This window comes from Ictalurus furcatus, chromosome 8 (assembly GCF_023375685.1).
Source record: "Ictalurus furcatus strain D&B chromosome 8, Billie_1.0, whole genome shotgun sequence".
NCBI classification, from domain to species: domain Eukaryota; kingdom Metazoa; phylum Chordata; class Actinopteri; order Siluriformes; family Ictaluridae; genus Ictalurus; species Ictalurus furcatus.
Genome location: NC_071262.1, coordinates 26,087,802 through 26,108,662, shown reverse-complemented (window position 1 = coordinate 26,108,662; position 20,861 = coordinate 26,087,802). Strand labels below are relative to the sequence as shown.

General features: G+C 39.0%; 1 long non-coding RNA gene across 1 annotated transcript in view; it reads right to left on the bottom strand.

The window, feature by feature from the left end:
* Positions 1-4,190: 4,190 nt before the first annotated feature.
* Positions 4,191-20,861, bottom strand: part of LOC128611912 (uncharacterized) — a 19,730-nt gene continuing 3,059 nt past the window's right edge. Inside the window, exon 2 of the long non-coding RNA XR_008386634.1 lies at positions 4,191-4,886. This is a non-coding gene — a long non-coding RNA (uncharacterized LOC128611912). The remainder of the gene's footprint in view (positions 4,887-20,861) is intronic.

Below are 20,861 nucleotides of genomic sequence, written 5' to 3'. Positions count from 1 at the left end.
TGTAGCCTCAGATTCTTCTTCTTGGCTGACGTGAGGGGAACCCGATGTAGTCTTCCGCTGTTGTAGCCCATCCACCTCAATATTCGACATGTTGAGTGATACTTTTCTGCTTACCACTTTTGTAAAGAGTGATTATTTGAGTTCCCGTAGCCTTCCTGTCAGCTCGAACAATTCTTCTGATCAGGTTAGGCTACGAGCTTTGACTGGCTATAAATAAACACTTTCGTTCTGTCAGTTCAATCGTAAGGCGTTGTGTAATATTGTAACGTTACTTTGAGCGTGATAGCATTCGTTTTTTAACCGTTGTATCGAGGACACAGTATTACGTTATATCTTTATTCAAGAAAAAAACAGATCACTCAGGCTGACTGGATTTTGAGTACGAATGGAAGGATGACATAACAGAGATGAGAAATTAGCAACTGCTAGTACACGTTCATAATTTGATATATCAACTTTGACACATTTCTGCAAGAATGATGAGCTGAGAGTTAAAGCACTAATCTGTCATTGGTGGATATTTTCATTGAGAGAGATTAAGATCAGATTCAAGCCTTAGCGGATACACAGTAATAACCGTGTTTCAGCTCATAGCAACAGTAAGCTCTAAATGATCTGTAAAGTTTTATGACCCCAAATGATTTAACATGTACATCGTTAACTTTTATAATTGCAGGTAAAACTGACATCATGCAGTTAACCAAAATAAACAGTGTCGCAAATGCTGACCCTCATCGCTACTCATTTTTGAATACTTAAGCATACATACTCATTTGCAAAGCACCAATGCACTAAAGCAGAGATGCAGAATTAGTTTTGCATTGATGATACATAATAATGAACTTTTACGAAATAAAAAAAAAGCATTTTCTAGCATTACAAACACACATATGGCACATGCTGTGTTATGAAACGTTTCTATTCTGCTATCATGAGGTCTGTTTTTTTTCTTGATCTAGAGAGTCTAGAGAAAGATTTTTTACTGTTAGTCAAGCACTACCAGTGTAAATAAAGCTTTTATTCCTCTATTTGTTCACTCAGTCATTGTTGGGTATTTCCACTAGTGCCGAGCGTAAGCACCTGTAGCGCGACAACACATCCGTGTTGTCATGTCTTCGTTTATTTTGTGACGTGTGGTTTTGTTTTGATTCATGTCTTGTCTCCTCCCCTGTCTTGTCATTGGCTGTCTGACTCATGTGCCATGATCGCTCTCACCTGTGTTCAGTTTGTGTATTTATAACCCTCGTGTTTTCTTGTTCGGGGTGATGTATATGCTCATTTTGTCTTTGTGGTCCGACTATTCCAAGCCTTTATTTGTTGATTGATTATCTGGTTTTGACCCTCTTTGTTTACTGTTTCTGTCTTTGCCTTGCCTGTTGTAGTTTGTTTGGTCATTGCCTGAACTTTGCACGTTTTTGGCCATGAACCAGCCTTTTGATTTGGATTGGTTGACCTACAGTGGGGGAAATAAGTATTGAACGTGTCAACATTTCTGTCAGTAAATATATTTCCAATGAGGTTATTCGCATTAAATTTTCACCAGACATCAGTATTAACTCAAGAAATCCGGAAATATAAAGAATTCACAACGTTAAAGTCCGTAATTAAAGTTATGTGTAATAAAGTGGAATGACACGGGAAAAAAGTATTGAACACGCTAAGAAAAAGCAGTTCTTCAAGGCAAGGTATGGCAAGGAACCAGCTGAAATCTGTAAGTAACTATACCCCTATCTGTGCAAATTAATATCAGCTGGGGTAGTAAATTGGTGAACTATAAAAAGGAATCATCATGGTGTGGGGCTGTTTATCATCACATGGTACTGGGAGACTTCATGTAATTGAAGGAACGATGAATGGAGCCCTTTACCGGGAGATTCTTGAGAAGAATCTGCTGCCATCCACCAGGATGATGAAGATGAGACGTGGGTGGAGCTTCCAGCAGGACAACGATCCAAAGCATACAACAAAGGAAACTCTCAATTGGTTTCAGATGAAAAAAATCAAGGTGTTAGAACGGGCCAGTCAATCACCTGACTCGAATCCAATTGAACACGGTTTAAAGACAATATGTTTAGAAGAACGGGCCGAAATCACACCTGAATACTGCGGCCCGTTAATTTCTTCACACATGAAGTGTCTTGAAGCTGTCATTACAAACAAAGACTTCTCCACTAAGTATTAAATACATTTCAGTTAGCGTGTTCAGTACTTTTTTCCCCCGTGTCGTTCCACTTTATTACACATAATTTCATTTATGGATTTCTTTATATCTGTGAATTGCTTGAGTTAATACTGATGTCTGGTGAAAATTTCATGTGAAAAACCTCACAGGAAATATATTTACTGAAAAAAATGTTGCTGCGTTCAATACTTATTTCCCCCCACTGTATGTGTTATTAAAACTGTTTTACCTGCAACTGCATCCATCTTCGGCTCCATTACATAAGTCATTAATTCTTTCGTTTATCTATCTATCTATCCGACTATCTATTTGTTATTTATATTTTACTATATGTCCTCATTCCCAACTGGGTCTTTCTAATGTCTGGAAAAACCGCTAGAAGTCAGAGAAGCTTCCTGAGATTACAGCTGTTCTTTCTCTCTTTAGTCTTATAGAGGCTTTAACCTCACATCAGATTTACTAATGTCATGTTCCCACCGGCTGCTTTAATTACTCTCGCATATGACAGTCTAACAAGCCACAGACAGTCTGTAATGAGACAGTCTAGGAAACGTAAATAATGCTGGCATTTAGCAAGACATTTAGAATTTTTCTCTTAGCAGCATAGAAAAGCTGTGGCTCCTGTCTACAGGTCAGACATGCTGTTGAATATGTGCCCAGTCATCTCCATTTGCTATACATTACTATATAATTTAATTATTAAGTATGCCTTGATTGAAAGAGGTCTTGGTTCTGCACTTATATGTCAAAAATTACAGGTTTAAAGGGAAAAAATAAACCCTGTTTATAATTCAGGCAAGAGATACTGGAATTCGGCTGCAGGGTATAACCAGCTTCTTATCACCTGCTGAGTGTAAAAGTCCATTTCTCAGGGTCATGCTTTTTCACTCATCTCTCTTACTCTAAATTTCTCTCTTTTTTTTTTTCCTTTACACAACATGACACCAAATGATACTTTATTCACTCTCAGACTATTATCTGATGAATACTGTCTAGACTTTGAATTACTGACCCCTTGCTTAAAGAAATATGTATCTCCTTTCCTCCATTTTCACTGATGAATAACTAATACAGCCATAAATACCGCCATAAAGCGGCCAATTACCTGAACAATGTTCTTACAACGTCTATTCTCCAGGTTCACATCATCATCAAGATAATAATTATGTCCTTAGAGCGTCAAAAATGTAAATGGTACTGAGGACAGCACTTGATAATTACTTTCTTACCTGAATTTTTTTTCAAAAGAGACAGAGGTATTGGGTGTCTATAATTACCGAATGGGTGTGTGCAGCTAAGCGCATCAACCATCTCTTACTTATCTCTGGCATTGTATCTAATATCAGTCTTGACCTCTAGAAATGACTTATTGATTTTTATTTTATTTTATTTTATTTCAGCAGACTGTTGCATTTTTATATGCTCTAGCTCAGAGAGACACGCTGTAGGATAAAAACGCTCTGCTATACCACAGGTTGTTCCAGGAAGTGTTAGCCTCCATGAAGATTAAATCTGGATGTCAATTTGACATAAGATGGATGTCTACTTGACATAAGATTTCCCAGGCTGAGTCATGTTAGAATGTCTTGACAACTGACTTTGTAGCTCAGAGAATGTTTTTATTTTTTGTTATTAATGGTGTGATGTGATTGACATTGGGTCGCATTTATTAGTCTTTTGGTAAAGTTGTGTGTAAGTGTTTGTCAGTGACAGTTGATGGGTTTTAAATTATAGGAAGCACTATTGATGTACTTATATGTTTGTGTGTGTTCTGGTTTTATCTGGTGGTCTGGCCACTTGTTTAATTCTGAATCTCTCTTGTCCTCAAGTAAGAGCATCAGAAGATTTTTCTAAAATCAGGTAGACAAAATTAGCAGTGTATCCCATGTCGCATTAAAAAGCAGATGAGCTCCGAATTAGCTAGGTCAGTTTCACTGAAGAAGGTGGTGAGATAGTGGACAGCTAGCTAGGCCTATAGTTGCATCGAATTCAAATAATCGAACATAGCTTTATACTAACAATTTATTTCGAATATTTATCAATTACAAAGATAAAGTGATAGTAGGCAGTACTAGGCGTCGGTCGTGGATTGATCGCAGATTGCGTGAGGGAATGTAAGCCTTCAGGAGAGTGTTGAGGTAGGAGGGTACTGTTCCAGACAAGGTCTTGTAGGTGAGCATCAAGGCCTTGAATTTGATGCAGGCGGCTACAGGAAGCCAGTGGAGGGAGATGAAGAGGGGTGTGAGATGGGTTCTCTTGGGCTGGTTGAAGACGAGGTGTGCTGCTGCATTCTGAATCATCTGAAGGGGTTTGATGGAGCTGGCTGGGAGGCCCGAGAGTATTGCGTTGCAGTAGTCCAGTTTTGATATAACAAGAGCCTGGACTAGTAGTTGTGTAGCCTGTTCGGTGAGGTAGGGTCTGATTTTATATACAGAATGAACCTAAAGGATTGTGCAGTTGTTGAGATGTGGTCTGTAAAGGTCAAGCTGTCATCAAGAGCCACCCCAAGGTTCCTGGCTGTCCTGGTTGGCTTGAATGTGGTCGAGCCGAGCTGCACAGTGAGGTTGTGGTTGATTGAGGGGCAGGCTGGGATGACGAGAAGCTCACATTTTGCCAAGTTGAGTTTAAGGTGGTGTTCCCTCATCCAGACGGAGATGTCTGACAGGCAAGCAGAGATACGTGCAGAGACGGATGGATCGTCAAGCTGAAAGGACAAATAGAGCTGGGTGTCATCAGCATAGCAATGATATGATATGATATGTTATGATATGACTTAGTGCTTAGCATGTTTGCTTTGCACCTCCACCTCCACCCTGTGTTCACAAAGCTTACATGTTCTCCCCGTGTTTCAGGGGTTTTCTCCAAGTACTCTGGGTTCCTCCCCCAGTCCAACGACATGCATTGTAGGCCGATTGGCATTTAAAATTGTCCATAGTGTGTGAATGGGTGTGTGAATATGCCCTGCGATGAGTTGGCACCCCGTCCAAGGTGTCCCCTGACATGTGCCCTGAGTTCCCAGGGATAGGCTGCCCCCGAAAACCCTGTGTAGGATAAACAGTATGGAAAATGGATGGATGGATGGATGGGTGTCAGTCATGATCATTAGCTTTTCAATAACTGGCAGTTGGTTATAAGGTTCCTCCACGTTCAGAGATCTCCCAATCATCATATGGGTCAAGTGATGAGTACACTGTCCAATAAACATTGAGATTTTTGTTTAACCCATCACTGAGGCGCCCAATACGATGTCACCAAAGCCTGTTGTCCAATAAGTGTTAATCTCTCTTTTCCTGTTAAAACTCAGTGAACTTGAATCTGCCATAGAAGCCAGGATTTCTATCAGAGGTATGTCAAGTGAAATGAAAACATTATCACCAAGAGATATTTGATTATTTGATTTTCTAAATTATTGAATTATATATAGACACTCTGCTACATATTTCACTGCAGCATTTTACTGAAATTTTGATGCAGTCTTGATGCAGTCTACTGTGTTGTTTCCAGAGGCTGAACCCGACCTAAAAATTCATATTCGGTAACACTGATTTTCTTCGTATCCGTGTGCGTGTATATCGAGAAATGTCAATCATCCATAAATTACCAAGCATGTTCAATGCAAAGCTCGCAGAGAGATAAAAAAAAAATGGACGAGTAAACACTGAAGTCAGCCACAGGCAGAAGGGCATGGTTCTTTCAGCGAGCCACGCCTATCGCCGCAGCCATGAGATCGATGCTCAGTTCTAGCCAGAACAGGGATGGAGATGTAACACTTGTCTCAGGATGAAATCTCTGAAGACTGGGAGCTTGAACCCCTTGATCTGCCAAATACTACAGAGAAACTGAGAGTGGCATATGAAATACTGTTAGTCTGCAGAAGAGAAGGAGAAGGAGGAGAAGAAAGTAGCACACATCTGATAAGAAGAAAGTGGGCTTGACAGTCAGGACCATAAAAAGGACTTCAGCCATAATAGACTTCTTTCGCTCTCGGTCTGACCTCAGAGGCATCCTGAGGCTTTGAGACCTGCGCTACAATCTTAAATCCACAAATTCTTTTCACTACGTCCATCATCTCCATCAGTAACAAATCACACCCCTGTGTGGAGCGCCTTAGCTGTGCCCAGAGCATGGAGCAGGGAAGAGAGTAAATGAAGGGGAAAGCAGATAGGAAAACGGGAACTGACACTTGATGGGGGGAAAAAAAATGTTTTTAAACACACCATGATGTAGGAATTATGGCTACGTATTATCTTAACATGGTGTGTACATTGAGTCAGCAGTGTGTTATGTATAGAAATCTAACATGGTTCTGGAGACCTTTCCCTACAAATATACGATGTACAGTCCAGAAGTATTGGCACCCTTCAAGAACCATATTCACTTAAACAACCAAAAAGACTATTTTCCTTTTCTGTGACTAAAACATTTCTCATAAACGATTTTAAATAGTATTTTCTTCTGGAGAAAAAAAAAAAAATCATCGGTCACCAACGGCCATCTTTTAATTTTTAAAACGAATCCTTTAATTAAAAAAAAAAAAAAAAAAATGCTTGTGAATTTTACACGTCCGTTTTCAAACCATTTTCACATGTAGCGCATGTTGTTTTCTCTATGCGATGTAATTTTATCGTTTTATTTCTATTTGATTTGTTCTCACATGATCATACGTGTATGGTGAAATGCGTTTTAACATGCTTTTCATGATCATGTGAAATATATATTTCGTAGACATCTAAAACGACTAAAATCCTCTTGTTATCCATCACAGTTGGGGCGGAAAAACCAAGAGCTTCCAATACAAACGGGACAGATGGTTGATAACAAGCACAAGTTATGGAACGATCGATAAAAGAAAATAAAAAAAAGGGAAAAAATGTGTAGATGAGCAGCACACTTCTGTCGAGCCAACGAAGTCTCTCGGATGAATGGTAAAATGTTTTTATTAACTTGGAAAACTGACTTATTCGTATGACAACCTTGACAGACAGATGGTCTATACCTCAATGCATTGTCAACTTCCTATTTTAACTTCCTATTTAAAAAGACTGCTCCACGTTTTGGCTAACACGTGTTGGAGGAGAAGAGATAAACAACACCGAGCCAGATATAGTGTCCGCCATGTGGCAGTCCAATTTGTCAGTTTACTAATTTCTAGTTGTGTAGCTTTAATAAACTGGTAACACAGGGTATATGTATATCAGCTTACACATTGTTGCCAGTTTATGAGGTGTACTGCTGTAGCAACCTATAAATTGACAGCTCTGTGTAACTACCCATTAAAATGAGTGAGTGGGTGCTGAATGAATCATTTCAGCCCTTCTCTATCCCTCGTCTAGTTGTTAGAGAGCAGACTCATTAAATCTGTCAAATACTTGGTGTCGCCTGGCAGACTTCCTGTGCAGCGCTTAGGACCTTTGTGAATACCTCAGCCAGTGCTTAATGAGAGCCTTATAATGATTCCTGAGCTAGGTGCTTGGTTTTGTCAAAGCTCACTCATTATGGTTATGAGTTTTGGTAGGAAGTGACGCAAGTTGCATGAATCAAGTCGTAGTCATTCAGACAGACAGATAGATAGATAGATAGATAGATAGACAGATAGATCATTTTCCTTCACAGTAAAATCCCTAGTGTTGAATTGACACCCAGAGTGTTTATGAGTCCACTGGACTTATATAAACACTGTAGGGTGTGCATTCAACACTGTGGGTGTTATATCGACACTGGTGATTTCGCTGTGTATAACAGCACATTCTGCAGTGTTTTATTCCTCTTATTCCACAGCAGTCCGCAAACACTGACGTTAAAGAATGTGTCATTTTGAAAATGCGTTTATAGCTACATTTAATGTTGTGGAACGCAAAATATGCGCCAGGACTTACGTTATAGCAGTTATACGCATTCTTTCTCTTACCAGCCTCTCAAAATTTCATCGTGTCATGTTACCGCAAAGAAGAAACCGGAAAACACCTCTATAATGAAGAGTCTGGTGGAAAACCTAAAGCTATACCTTTACTTCGGACACTGGAGACTCCTTCCAAACATGCTGAATAAACATCTCCTCACAGACTTCAACATATCAACAATCAGTACGTTTACATGGACAGCAATAACGCGATATTAATGCGATTAAGACGATTAGTCTGATTAAGAAACTAGCATGTAAACAGCGATTATTGATGACCTTAATCCGACTAAAGTCATACTCGAAGTAAACACAAATGGAATTAAGTTTGACAAAAATATTTACACCCTCTATATAGACGTGAATGATCGATTATTAATATAAACATTATAGCTAAAACTACTGTCAGAGCTACTGTTACAGGAAATTAATCAACACCAAAGATTAGACAGTGCTGTAGCATAGTCAATCCATTAGACTGGATGTGCAGTAGTCAGGTTCAGATCCAAAATGGCTGGATTTCTGTCAAAACTCTCTAAAAGACAAATTTCTTCCTTTTTAATCCCGTTCCTCTTCTTTCATGCCCCATTAAGAGTGTGTACCCAGCTTTCTCTCTCGCTGAATGATTCTCTTCTCCCAGCTTGCGAGCGGAGGTGAGGATTTGCATCCACAATGTAATCTGGCAACTGCGAGGAAGATTAATAATAATAATAAAAAAAAAAAAAACCCTTCCTCGGTGAGGCTGCCGAGTCCATGGAAGTTCCAACAAATATTTTGGTTGCTTAAATCGTTGTCGCTTTTTGTGAGATGAAAATGAGGTCATCTCATTTTGAGGAACCTATTAACACAATCCCACAGACGCCGGATAGAAAATAAGTCACGTGCTTACTCGGCCAACAAAAATACTCAATTAAAATGAAATTTTATGTATATATATATATATATATATATATATATATATATATATATATATATATATATATATATATATATTCTCACAGATCAAGTCCTACCCTCAGGACAACCCAATCAAAAATCAAAACCATTATTATAAGAAATTCTCTTTTCTAAAAAAAAAACATTATTTTCCCTCTCCTTCACAACTAACTATAACGTTAACATTTTTAATAAACGTTAACATTTTATATGCTTTATTGTTGTGGCTTAGTGGGTTTCTTGTGAAGACTCATGCCATCATGAATTCCTTTTAAATACCAGGATGTTTTAGCCAAAAGTCTCTGCCAGGACGTTAAGACTTTGATGTGTTTTTCAACAAGAAAATGACCCCAAACACACTCCCACATCAACACAGAAACGGCTGAAGGATATAAAATAAATGTTTTTTAACAATATGAATTCAACTCTGTTTAATAGAATGAAGAATACATGTAGATGTGGAAATCGAAGAATATAAAGGTGTTAGCTTGAAGGACGGCCCGAATTCCTGTCTACAAGCTTGTTTGTACTTGACTTTACAGGTAGAAGCTCAGTGCTGATATTCTCAGCAGCGAAGGATTCACCAAATACTGTATTTACCAAACTGTAGGGGTGCAAATAACTTTGAAATATTATATTATGTTAAAAAAAACCACACACACACACACACACACACACACACACACACACACACACTGATTACAGTACAGTATATACTGGTAGAAATCAGTCACCTGTAGAAAGCATGTCACTGCCACTGTCTATATAAAGAAACCCCCTTTATTCTCCGTATATCACAAATTAAAATCAATATCCTCTACGACTTGCAAAAAAAAAATGCAAAGAAATTAAATGATTTAGCTCCCAAAATGCGAATGCAATATTCAGAGTACTGCTCGTGAATATTTATGATACTTCAGACACTTCAGAGCAGCTTTAATGTTTAAGCATATGCTTAAGGAAGGCCTTAAAAAGACATGGTTTTCAATTTAAAAATCTCCCATGTGACATTTAGGCTTCGCCGACCGGAGTGTTTCCTGCCAAGGAGCTGAATGGAATTCATTATAATTCATAAACATTAGGTCCACAGAAGCGTATCTATCAGCCATGAGATCTTATTATTAGCCATGACAGCACATGACAAGCTGACAAATACAATATGACTAATGAACCAGGCCACCAATATGGCAAAGCCAAACAGGTCCAAGCCTGTGACATTTCCCAATATAAATTCATATCCAGTAATAAAACCTCATGAGTTTCATGCTGTCAACACACATTTTAAAAATAATAATAATAAATAAATAAATAAATATATAAATAAATAAATGAGGTTTGGTTTGCAAGCGTGGACAAAGGATAAATTTATTAGCTAGTCCACTGGTCAAGTAAAAGCTCCAGTGTGCTGCCAGAAGACTAACTGACTTGGCTAAAATGATAGCATAATGTGCAGTAATGGAAGTGGGTTGATCTACGTAGCTAATTAAGTGTAGACACAAATGAGTATATCAATTCATGGGGAAAATTCATCCGTAATCATTATCCTTTATCCTAAGTCCCACTTTATAGTCTCATCTTCATTATTTTTCTTACGAAGCATCTGCATGTTGAACTGTCAAGGGAGTTATTGTTATTATTGCTTGACCACACTTTATTTTCCGTATTTCCAGTCAGTGTTTCCATGACTGCATGTTCCTGATACTGAAAAGGTCATACAGTATGTCATCCATGTTCGCTAATTAATCTGACTAGTACAATCCACTGAGTGTAGTAGAGCAGGTGGTGGGATTCAGAACAAAGGGCGCACTCTATAGTTACTACATACCAAATCAAATCTTTTGTTTTTGCAAAACTTTATAGTGAGTAAGTTTATCGTTCCTTGGTTTCCCTACGGATTTCCCGTTCCCCGTGTGCTCGTGTTTGTTTTGGTTTCTGTTATAGTTCTGTCTCCATCCCTGCCCTATCATTGATTTGTTATCTGATTGTGTTCACCTGTTCTGTGTTAGTTCTATATTCGATTGTGTGTTCATACCTTGCTGTTTCTTTGTTTGTCACAAACGTTGCTTCATGTTTATTTATATTTGTACTATGTATGTATAGGGCGCACGGTGGCTTAGTGGTTAGCACGTTCGCCTCACACCTCCAGGGTCGGGGGTTTGATTACCACCGTGGCCCTGTGCGTGCGGAGCTTGCGTGTTCTCCCTGTGCTGCGGGGGTTTCCTCCGGGTACTCCGGTTTCCTCCCCCAATCCAAAGACATGCATGATTGGCATGTCCAAAGTGTCTGTAGTGTAGTGTATGTGATTGTGCCCTGCGATGTATTGGCACCCTGTCCAGGGTGTACCCCGCCTTGTACCCGATGATCAGATAGGCTCCAGGTTTCCCCATGACCCTGAAAAGGTTAAGCGGTATAGAAGATGGATGGACTATGTCTATATACATATATATATATATAGTTTTTTTTGTATATTGATTATGGATTATGTTAACTGTGTTATCCTGCCTGCCTGTGTTTTGACCCGTTTTGCCCACAGTAATTAATATGTTGCGTGCCACACTTATGTCCTGCCTGAAAAACTATGGAATTTTTTTTTTAAAGTTACTAACTAGTAAAAAACGAATAGCCCAGACATGTAACGTTCTTGTTCCATGCACCTGGGCTACGGATTTGTCCACGCCTGAAATAGTAAGGATGTTTGTCTAATAAGATCTAATAAAGTTTCGTCTTTAAATATTGACTACAACATTAATCTGACTTCATTTAGACTGTTTTTTTTTTGTCTCAAAGCAGGTTAGCGGTCATCACTTTTCTTTCGAGCGTACTTAAAATCTAAATACATTTTTCTCACTTGGAAGAATTCCTACAAATATTGTGAGACTTCAGTTTCTTAGTTCAGTGCCTGTTCTGCCCAGTTACAGCTGCCATCAGAAAGCTCTCCAGCTGTAACAGTGCCACTTGCCTGCTTGGAGAAAATTCATAGCCGATAGGACGCATTAGCAAAATGTGCAGACAGTTCAATGGTTTCATGTCTGCATACATTTAACATCTTGACACCTTAATTTCAGTAAGGTGCATCTGTGGACCAATGAGAGTGTAACAGAGGGTAATGATGGATGTGCATTAGCATAAGGATTTGTGGGCTTGCGTGTGTGCCTGAGCGACACAATTTACAAAGCCTAATGGATGCACTTATCACTGTAAACAAAGCACTAATGTGCAACCAGTCCTTGCAAGCTCTGGCTCATTTGTGAAACACCATCTCGCACAATTTATTTAAAAAAATTCAGCTATTCTTATGCATGAAAAATATTACATACTAACCACAATATATATTACGTCACCAGCTTCCCATTTAGCCCTGCATGTGCTTTTTGACCTGCATGTGCACATCCTTGGCCTATAATTTTACCATCAGGTCCTCGGAAAATCAAATTCAGATTCAGTTCCAAAATCTGGAGCTCTCCACCCAGTTCATGTCCTGCCTCTGTTCACCATTAAACCCCAACTTAAACCTTACCTGTTTAAAAGTGCCTGTCTTTTTTTTTTTTTTTCCTTTTCTTTGTATTATTTTAGTGGCTATTCCTGTCCTGGAATTAATTTGCATCAATTTGCCAAATCTAAAGGTCGATCCACATCAAATCTGACATTTTGTGATAATAACAGTCTCCCAAATGCACCTAGTGGACCGTAAGTGCACATTAACAAACCAGAAAACGCAACAAAACCAAAAACACTGCAGAAAACTCAGAAAACACATCTGCATTAACTCAAAACACGAAGGGGAGGTCCTTATTCAACATCACATACTTGTTGCTGATTGGACGTGGCATATCATTTTCACAAGGAAAAATAATTGTCCTTTTTCAGTCTGCTATATAGTTAGCCTAATGCAGGGGTTCCCAAACTTTTCAAGGGCAAGGCCCCCCAAATGGCATTAACATTTGACCGAGGCCCCCCTTTTGCAAGATGTCTTTAAAACATTAAAAATACAGACTTCTGAATATATCCCCCTTTTTTTATTAATAATTATATCTTACATCTTTACATTACATTACAGTAGGAATTTATTGTGTGTGTGTGTGTGTGTGTGTGTGTTGTTGTGTGAGAGTGAGAAAGAGAAAATCATGTATTTATTTATTTTTCCACACCAAATTGTTGAGGTACCCCGGGCGCCCCCTGGTGGCCCCCAAGGAGGCCGCGGCCACCACTTTGAAAACCACTGGCCTAGTGAAATCTTTTTCCGACTTTTCAGCATTCACATACTCATTTCAGTGCTGTGCAATGTTGCAGCAAATCTAAAATAACATCATACGAATGCCATCATGAATAAAAGCATCAGTAAATTCATTTAGGCCAATCAGCAACAAGCATGTGATGCTCAATAAGGACACTTAATGTTTTTTTAACGTAATGTTCATATGTTTTTGGTTTTGCTTTGTGTCTTTTGTTTGGCTGTTGTGGGGTGTTTTTTTGTTTTGTTTTGTTTTGCTTTTTTGCTATTGTGTCTTTTGAAATTGTTGTGATTTTGTCGTTGCTGTTGTGTTTTCTAAATTTGTTGTTTTTTTTGTGTTTGCTGTTATGTTTTTGGTTTTGCTCTCATGTTTCGGAATTTGTTGCTGTGTTTTGTTTTGTTTTGTTTTTTGTTTGTTTGTTTGTTTGTTTTGCTGTTGTGTTTTTGGCTTGTCATTAGGGTTTGCACTTACGGGCCATCGCAAGCTATTCTACAGCATAAACTTGACACTCGGCTGGGTTTCTTCTTTAAAACAAGAGCGGAGCATGCTGGGATGTGCAGCTGAAGTGACTCAGACAGTGACTCAGCCTTGACAATGAAGCCACAGCCTTGATGTCCATCTTATTATAGCTACCAAACTTACAGAACTTGGTTGAACTACTGCAAGTTGAACCTTCATTCTTTTTAGCACATGAACCAAGTCCGGAGTCTAAAAATGCTAGGTTTCTTTTCATTTCTGCACACCAACGTTACTCAACAACTCATACATCACATTCCCAGTGCTCTATTTTTTTTGTTGTAGTTGTTGTCATAGTTACACTAAATTGTTGTGTGTCTCATATGCATAATATGTAAATAAGGCTAGGTTTTCAGTATTATGTGATATCGATACCCACGGCAGTAGCAGTGAATGATGGCTCGATCCATCTCCAAGAGTTTGCAGTTAATTACTGACATTAAAACTGAAATCATTCGGCTAAAACACAGAGAAATGTGCAGCCTTATAATTTATTACTTTACTTTGAACCAGCAGCCAGGATGCAGCAGCTGCCATGCCCAAAATGATGCCTGATAAAAATCTGTCTTGCACTACATTATTCATTTCTGTAATGATTCACTGTATAAAGTCCGGATGGGCTTCATAAATGTGGTATAGAAATTCAATTTGTAATTGTGAGACAATGTTAGGAGTGAGCATTGATATTTGAAATCCCATTTAACTCAGTTGAGGCACCAGTATTCAATATTATTCAGTATTCAAAGTCTGAAATCAGTATTCACAGGAAGTAGGTGGCTATAAGAGATTTTTACACTGGCACATCTAGTGAGTTTGTCATTAGACTTGTTGGTCATTTTAGACCCCTAAATTATTTTTTTTTTTAGGAGCCTGGTAAGGACTCTAGTGACTTCTTGAGCCACTTGGTACAGCACATGAGCTCACATCATAGCTGCTGGTTTTATGAATTGAGAGAGCAAATTCGCTCTACTTTGTGAAATTAAGAATTTAATCAACCTCACCACAATGTGTACTGCTATAAGGCTGCGAATAATGAACTGACACTGGGTAAAGCTGAAACGTTTTTGCTGCATTGCTACATGTAACATTCATTATTTCTCTGTATTGTGGAGTCGGCAAGGAAGAAGCTTGACCGGGAAGCATCGGGAAAAACAACGTACAGCAGGGGAAATAAGTATTGGATGCGTCAACGATTTTTTCAGTAAATATATTTCCTATGAGGTTATTCACATGAAATTTTCACCAGACATCAGTATTAACTCAGGAAATCTGGAAATATAAAGAATTCACAACATTAAAGTCCGTAAATAAAGTTGTGTTTGATAAAGTGGAACGACACGGGGGAAAAAAGTATTGAACACGCTAACTGAAATGTATTTAATACTTCGTGGAGAAGTCTTTGTTTGTAATGACGGCTTCAAGACACTTCCTGTATGAAGAAATTAATTAATTATTCAGGTGTGATTTTGGCCCGTTCTTCTAAACATATTGTCTTTAAACCGTGTTCAATTGGATTCGAGTCAGGTGATTGACTGGGCCGTTCTAATGCCTTGATTTTTTTTTCTCTGAAACCAATTGAGAGTTTCCTTTGCTGTATGCTTTGGATTGTTGTCCTGCTGGAAGCTCCACCCACGTCTCGTCTTCATCATCCTGGTGGATGGCAGCAGATTCTTCTCAAGAATCTCCCGGTAAAGGGCTCCATTCATCGTTCCTTCAATTATATGAAGTCTGCCAGTACCATGTGATGATAAACAGCCCCACACCATGATGCTTCCACCTCCAAACTTCACTGTTGGTGTAGTGTTTTAAGGGTGATGTGCAGCGCCATTTCTTCTCCAAACATGGTGTGTAGTACGACAGCCAAAAAGTTCAATTTTGCTCTCGTCCGACCAGACGACACTCAGGATTCCGAGGAAATCCCAGGATTTCATCGGCTTGTCCAAATATTTCCAGATCTCTTGAGTGTATACTGATGTCTGGTGAAAATTTCATGTCAATAACCTCATTGGAAATATATTTACTGAAAAAAATGTTGACGCGTCCAATACTTATTTTCCCCCGCTGTATTTCCTCTTTTATTGTCAAACTCTCACATACAGAACAAACACAGGCACTGAGCTGACTGAATGAGAGGAAAAAGAAGCAGGAGGTAACAAAACCCACCGGGCTTAATCAAAACATGACATGCAGGTAGAGCACATGCCGGCACAGGCGACGCACAACCACTTTACTAAAGGTAAACACTTAGTCTAACAAAACTAGGACAATAAATATCACATTAACGGACAGCTCATGGGTGCAAATGTAAATTAGAGCCCGCGATACAGACGCGTAGCAACGCTACACTATTAATTTATCAAACACAAGTACGTGTGCCGCCAACAATGATACATGATTACACTGAATGATTTTTTTTTTTCCTCCTCGGTCCCTAGAGGGTAATCAAATATTGTTACTGTTTGTTAACTCGTACAGATATGTAAATGTTAGCTAAAATTAGGTAGAAGGCACGTCTCTGTGTATATCGCTCTATCGAATGTCAGTGTTTACTGGAGACGATGATGGATGGAAAGATTGTGTTATGATCGGATACAGAATTGAAGCTTCAGAATGCATTAGAGAAATATAAACAATTCACGGCAGCAGTACACATAGGTGACGTGACAAGTGCGGTATTAATATTGTGGTGAATTACACCACCAAACACAAAACTAAGTACTGAAGATTTGGTCTATTTAGCTGATGACCTTTTCCACTATGGATAACTTTATTGCCACTTTATCTATTTTTCTCCTCTCACACTCCTTGTGGGTTTATTATAATGTTTTAATAATTTGCTTTATCCTGGTCAGGGTCGTGTTGAATCCGGAGCCTATCCTGTTAAACACTGGAGTGATGCAGGACTACACCTCAGGGTAATTTGATGCAGACAATACAGCAACGGGCATGTTTTTGGGATGGAGAAACCCGGAGAACGCAGGTGAAACCCACACAGACACTGGGAGCACATGCAAAACTCCATACAGATAGCAATCCAAGCTGAGGACCAAACTGGAGATCAACTGTGTGTAATGAGAATGTCTTGAAGTAACATGATGTTATTTTAATCAATGACTTCCAAAGAGGGGGGCGCGGTGGCTTAGTGGTTAGAACGTATGCTTCGCACCTTCGGGGTTGGAGGTATGAATCCCGTCTCCGCCCTGTGTGTGCGGAGCTTGCATGTTCTCCCTGTGTTTCGAGGGTCTCCTCAGGGTACTCCGGTTTCCTCCCACAGTACAAAAACATGCATTGGAGACTGATCGGCATTTCCAAACTGCCCGTAGTGTGTGAATGTGTGTGCCCTGCGATGAACTGGCACCACGTCCAGTGTGTCCCCCACCTTGTGCCCTGAGTTCCCTGGGATACTGTAGGCTCCAGGCTCCCCTGCGACCACGTGTAGGATACGCGGTATGGAAAATGGATGGATGGATAGATAGATGAACTTCCAAAGACATCTAAGAACCCATTTCACATTCAGAGCAGAGCTGGCACTTAATTACTCCTAATTCCATTCAATTTACATGCCTCTCAACTTGTATACAACATACGTAGTTTTTTTTTATGTTTATATTTTATTTCAGCTCAAACAAACAATCTCCAGTTTCATTTCTATTGAACATTTCTTCTGAACATTTCTACTGAACATTCCTGCTGAACATTTCTACTGAACATTTCTGCTGAACATTTCTCTCTGAACGTTCCTGCTGAACATTTCTACTGAACATTCCTGCTGAACATTCCTGCTGAACATTTCTGCTGAACATTCCTGCTGAACATTTCTACTGAACATTTCTGCTGAACATTTCTCTCTGAACGTTCCTGCTGAACATTTCTCTCTGAACGTTCCTGCTGAACATTCCTGCTGAACATTTCTGCTGAACATTCCTGCTGAACATTTCTACTGAACATTTCTGCTGAACATTTCTCTCTGAACGTTCCTGCTGAACATTTCTCTCTGAACGTTCCTGCTGAACATTCCTGCTGAACATTTCTACTGAACATTCCTGCTGAACATTTCTACTGAACATTTCTGCTGAACATTTCTCTCTGAACATTTCTGCTGAACATTTCTCTCTGAACGTTCCTGCTGAACATTTCTGCTGAACATTTCTCTCTGAACGTTCCTGCTGAACATTTCTATTGAACATTTCTTCTGAACATTCCTGCTGAACATTTCTGCTGAACATTTCTCTCTGAACATTCCTGCTGAACATTTCTATTGAACATTTCTGCTGAACATTCCTGCTGAACATTTCTCTCTGAACGTTCCTGCTGAACATTTCTATTGAACATTTCTTCTGAACATTCCTGCTGAACATTCCTGCTGAACATTTCTCTCTGAACGTTCCTGCTGAACATTTCTATTGAACATTTCTACTGAACATTTCTACTGAACATTTCTACTGAACATTCCTGCTGAACATTTCTACTGATCATTTCTGCTGAACATTTCTGCTGAACATTTCTCTCTGAACATTTCTACTGAACATTCCTGCTGAACATTTCTACTGAACATTTCTACTGAACATTCCTGCTGAACATTTCTACTGAACATTTCTACTGAACATTCCTGCTGAACATTTCTACTGATCATTTCTACTGAACATTCCTGCTGAACATTTCTGCTGAACATTTCTACTGAACATTTCTACTGAACATTCCTGCTGAACATTTCTCTCTGAACGTTCCTGCTGAACATTTCTACTGAACATTTCTGCTGAACATTTCTACTGAACATTTCTACTGAACATTTCTACTGAACATTTCTACTTAACATTCCTGCTGAACATTTCTACTGAACATTTCTACTGAACATTTCTACTGAACATTTCTACTGAACATTCCTGCTGAACATTTCTACTGAACATTCCTGCTGAACATTTCTACTGATCATTTCTGCTGAACATTTCTATTGATCATTTCTGCTGAACATTTCTACTGATCATTTCTGCTGAATTCCTGCTGAACATTACATTTTTCTCCCTTCCCTTTCCCAAATATTTCATTGAGAAGAAAAAACAAACCAAGCAACGCTCAGCAGAAATCGCTCACAGTTTTTTTTTCTTATTATACTAACAAAGGAAAACGAAATTAAAAGTACAAACAAACCCCAAACAAACCCCTCCCCCCACCCCCACCCCCCAGCCTCATCACGGCTACTCAATAACTGTCGCTGGTTATATAGATATTGTAAAACCCAACAACAGGCACAAAAATTTAAGTGGGAAGTGTCTGTAACTCCATAAAGTATACAATAAAGGGATTCCATTTATAAAAAATAAAAAAAAACTTGTCCGTACAACCCCTCATCGTATACCTTATTTTCTCGAGTTTTAGAAAAAACATCACGTCCTTTAGCCACTGGGAGATAGATGGGTATTTAGCAGACTTCCACTGCAACGTCTTGCTATAAGGGATGTGAAAGCAATAATATCCTTTTGTATCGAGTTCAGTGGAACTGTGGCGTCTGGAATCCCAAATACAGCAATCAACGGGCAAGGCTTTAAATCTACCCTGAGAATAGTGGACATGATGGTAAAAAAAAAACCAGACCAAAAACCATGGAGATCAGGGCAGAAGAAAAACATATGGCCAAGATGGCAGAGAGAGCCATGACATTTATCACACTTGTCCTCTACGTCCGGATATATTGCAGAAAGTCTCAACTTGGACAGTATAAGTCCAAGACGAGCACAAGAAGTGGTAGACTGTACCCTCCCTATAGCACGTTCCCAACACTCCTCACTTATCTGTACTCCTAACTCCGTTTCCCACGCGTTCCTAATTTTGTTACTCGACTCACTACCTAGCGCCAGAATAAAATCATATATCCTAGAAATCGTTCCTCTCTGATGTGGATTGTTTGAAAACAAGCTTTCCCAAGCCTGCTCAGGAGGCGCAGAGGGGAAATCCGGAAAACATCTAGAAACAAAATTCCGAATTTGAAAATACCGAAAGAAATGCGTCACAGGGAGGTCATAAATAGATGACAGATTGGCAAAGCTATCAAACACACCATCGGCATACAGATTTCTAACTTGTTTAATACCCTTGTCATACCACACTGAGAATGTGGAGTCAAAACACGATGGAGGAAATAGATGGTTGTTGACTAAAGGACCCAAAGAGGATGCACCTAAAAATTTCAAATGCCGTCTAAATTGATACCAAGTCATAAGTGTGTTGAGAACAACTAGATTATCAGTATACAGGGAGAGTTTTGTAGGTAGAGAGGAATAAAATAAAGCAGGTAAAGAGCATTCCCTACAAGAAGATAGTTCCAATTTAGACCAAGAAGATCCAGGAGATTTAACCCAGTAGCAAAGTTTATGGATGTGCGCAGCCCAGTAATAGAATTGAAAATTGGGTAATGCATAGTTATACAACATACACAGTTGTAAATAAACACTAATCTACACTTCACTGATCATTCAGCTTTAAAGATCATTTTTAAATGTCGCATCCTTTTCCTCAGCTCCCTCGTACACTTTCCTAATTCTCAAAATCAGGTAGATTTCTGTGATCGACCGATATGGACGTGTAATCTTCTAAGCAATTGCCAGGATAATTAAGTAACAAGCTAAACCGCAGCTTAATGGAGTGTGTGATGACTGAATTGCGTTTTTTTATGAATCTGACTGGACCATGATGCTTTATCTACAGTCATAAATAAACAGATCCATCCCATGCTTGCATCTGTCCCTCTCGCTCCTGATTGGACACGTGAGTACATTTTTACGCAGCTCAATGCTGCCCTCTAATGTTCAGGTGAAATCCTCACAGCCTCATTTGGTCTTCATTATAAAAAAATTTTTTTTTTTTAAATGTCTCGTAAAGATGTTTAAAAGCGGGGGAAATGACATATTAAGGGAAAAATTAGGGGGTTAAGTTCAAAAGTGCAAAACTGACCCGCTAAAATAATGCCTCGCATCGCATTATGTGCATTCTAACGTCAAGTGTTTAAAAATAATAATAATAATAATCAAAAGGTCCCAATAACAGTATAAATTAATCTCTGTGACATTTTTTAATAAAGTCTTGTTAGATATTGTTAGTA